Source organism: Salvelinus sp. IW2-2015, unplaced genomic scaffold (genome assembly GCF_002910315.2).
Source record: "Salvelinus sp. IW2-2015 unplaced genomic scaffold, ASM291031v2 Un_scaffold1659, whole genome shotgun sequence".
NCBI classification, from domain to species: domain Eukaryota; kingdom Metazoa; phylum Chordata; class Actinopteri; order Salmoniformes; family Salmonidae; genus Salvelinus; species Salvelinus sp. IW2-2015.
In genome coordinates this window covers 205856-209333 of record NW_019943067.1, presented here as the reverse complement: position 1 = coordinate 209333, position 3478 = coordinate 205856, and positions in this window count along the sequence as shown.

The window sequence follows — 3478 nt, the reverse complement described above, 5'->3', positions numbered from 1 at the left end:
AATTTTAGGATGGGTGTCCCAGGTCTAAAACAATCCCTACTTTAAAGGGGAAGCATGCTTGGTGTCCCAGGTCTTAAATACCAGTCCCCCTAATTAATATGGGGAAGAATGCTGGTGTCTCCAGGTCTAAACCAGTCCCTAATAAAGGGGGCAAGAAATGCTGGGGTCCAGGTTAAACCAGTTCCCTAAAATTAAAAGGGGAAGATATGCTGGTGCCCAGGTCTAAACCAAGTCCGCTAATTAAATGGAAAGACAGCGAAAAGCAGTGGAACTGGCATTGGAGGTTAGATTTGAAATTTGAGGGGGATTCTATAATCTTTGGGAGAGACACTCATCTTAATCTGCCTCTACATGTTTATTACGGGTCCAGACAGATCCTAGGCTTTGAGGTTCTGGGTGTCTGGGAGGTGCAACTGGGAACTGCAGCACGTTGAAAACCAGGTGTCCTGGACTTTCATGAGAACTTGAGAGTGTTTTGGGTTCTAAATCTTTCCCCCTCCTCCCTCCTTCCTTACCTCCCTCTCTCACCTCGCTCTCCCTTCCTCCTGTCGGCCTGCGCTCCCTCCTCCTCCTCACCCAACTACACTCTCCACGCTGGCTTGCACTCCGTTCTTCCCTCCTTCCGTCCGTCGCTCCCTCCTGGACCTATAATCCTCCATTCTTCTTCCACTCCTCCTCCTCATTCCACCACCGGGCTCTCTGCTCCTCCTCCACCTCGCTCCGCATCCTCCGTACCCTCTCCCTCTCCTCCCACCTCCCTAAACTCCTCCACACGTGGCCGTCTCCTCTTCCCTCCACTCCCCTCCTCTTCAACACCCTTGGCCTACTACCTCCCTTCTCCCCATACCTCCTCCGTCCACAACTCCTCTCCTCCTCCACCCTGCTCTCCTCCTCCACCCCGAACCTCTCCTTTGCTTCCCTCGCTCCCACGCCCTGGCCGTCTCCGTTCTTCTCCACCTCCTCCTGTGTCCCCTCTGCACACCCTGGCCTCTCCTCTTCCGCTCCATTCACCCCCTCCCTCTCCCCCACCCCCTGGCCTCTTCCTCTTCCTCCCTACCTCCTTCTCCTCCTCCTCCACCCCTTGGCCTCATCCCCACTCGGCGTCTCCCTCTTTCCTTTCCTCCTCTCCCCTCCCTCCGTATAAAGCCTTCTAGGCTCCATAGTTTCCTCTACTCGCTATAATTTTGCCATGGCCCGCGATGGGTCCTCTTCTTTCATCCTTTCTGGCCCAAGTACGTGAGAAGGAAGTCGCCAATCAACACATCCAGCCATAATTGCGTCCAGCTTTCATGTCCGGTAAGCTGAACTGTTGTTAGAGGTAAGTCAAGGGTTTTATAGCCCGCTCAGAGTGATTCGTATCTGGTGGTAACACGCTATGAGGAGAAAGAGGTTAGCCAGATCAGAGAGAAGGAGGAAGAGAGGTGTAGCAGAACAGATGAGAGGAGGGAGAGAAGGTGTATAGCAGACAGAGCTCTTTAGTTTAAGGAACCCTGAGGAGGAGGAGGTTGTAGCAAGACAGAGAGTTTAAGGTTGAAGGCACCTTGAAGGAGGACACAGGGTGTAAGCGACAGAGAAGAGGAGGAGAGAGGTGTAGCCAGACAGAGAGAGGACGGCAGAGGTGTGAGCAGACCGAGAGAAGAGGAGGAAGAGAGGTGTAGCAGACAGAGAGAGGAAGGAGAGAGGTGTCGCAAGACAGAGATTTGGTTTAAGGACACCTGAGGAGGAAGAGAGGTGTAGCAGACAGAGAACTTTAAGGTTGAAAGGAATCCTGGAAAGGGAGGAGAGCGGTGTAGAGCAGACAGAGACTTTAGGGTTGAAGGAACCTGAGGAGGAGAGCGGTGTAGGCAGACAGAGAAGAGGAGGGAGAGAGGTGTAGCAGACCAGAGAGAAGGGTAGAGAGGTGTAGCAGAGAGTGAAGGAAGAAGAGGTGGTAAGCAGACAGTAGAGTGTAGCAGACAGGAGAGAGGAGAAGATGTGTAGCAAGACCAGAGAGAGGAGGAGAGAGGTGTAAAAGGCAGACAGAGAGAGGAAGGAAGAAAGAGGTGGTAAGCAGACAGAGCTTTACGGTTTAAGGAACCTGAGGAGGAAAGAGAGGTGTTAGTGTTGCAAGACAGAGACTTTTAGGTTAAGGAACCTGAGGAGAGAGAGTGTAAGCAGACAGAGACTTTAGGCTGGAAGGAAGCCTGAGGAGGAGAAGAGGTGGTACGACAGAGGCTGGTAGGTTGAAGGAACTGAGGAGGAGAGAGGTCGTTAGCAGACAGATCTTTAGGATGAAGGAAACCTGAGGAAAGGAAGCTAGAGGGTGTAGCAAGACAGACTTTAGGTTTGGAGGAAACCTGAGGAGGAAGGAGAAGAGTGTAGCAGACAGAGGGAGGAGGAGAAGAGGTGTGAGCAGAAAAAACAGAGACTTTAGGTTGAAGGACCTGAGCGAGGAGGAGAGGTGTAGCAGACACGAACTTTTAGTTTGAAGAAACCCTGAAGGAGGAAGGAGAAGAGAGAGAGGTGTAGCAGACAGAGAGAGGAGGAGAGAGGTGTAGCAGACAGAGACGTTAGGTTTAAGGAACAATAGAGAACTGTGATTTAGTTAAGAAGAAGTAAAACTTCATGTGAAACAGACAGTCCATTAGTCTCGACTCTTCAAAAGTTTGAAAAATGCTGCCATTTTTCCTCATTATTTTCTGTATGTGAATTGAAGGTGACTACTGTTTCTCTAGCCTACTGGTTGCTGTGATACTGTACCGTGATGTGAATTTATTGTGTGTAACATGTTTCACAGGAAATGTAATAATACTGTTATGATGTGTCTTTGTCAGAAAACGGCAGTTGTTGAGTCATCCTCATGGTAATTCTTACTGTACAGTGCAGATGCCTAATGCCAGAATCAAATACAATTATGTCATTTTGGGGTGGTTTCCCGGACACAGATATAAACCTAGTCCTGAAAAACAACGTATTTTAGATGGAGATTCTCCTTTGAGCTTGCTTATCAGTCCAGGAAAGTCTGTGACTAGGAACACCGSCCATTAATGTGTGCATTGGCTTGTATTTTAAACTGGGTTATTCTGGGATAGATCCTGTCGTATGTCATATTTCTTAAAGATATACTTCTCCTTAAATCAACCGCTGTGTCAGATTTCAAAAAGCTTTACGGCGAAAGCACACCATGMAATAATCTGAGTACAGCGCTCAGCCACCAAAACAAGACATACATATACCCGCCATGTTGTAGAGTCAACAGAAGTCAGAAATAGCATTATAAATATTCACTTACCTTTGATGATCTTCATCGGAATGCACTCCCAGGAATCCCAGTTCCACAATAAATGTTTGTTTTGTTCGATAGAGTCCATCATTTATGTCCAAATACCTCCTTTTTGTTTGAGCGTTTAGTTCACAAATCCAAATTCACAAGGCGCAGGCACTTAGTCCAGACGAAAAGTAAAAACAGTTATATTACAGTTCGTAGAAACATGTCAAA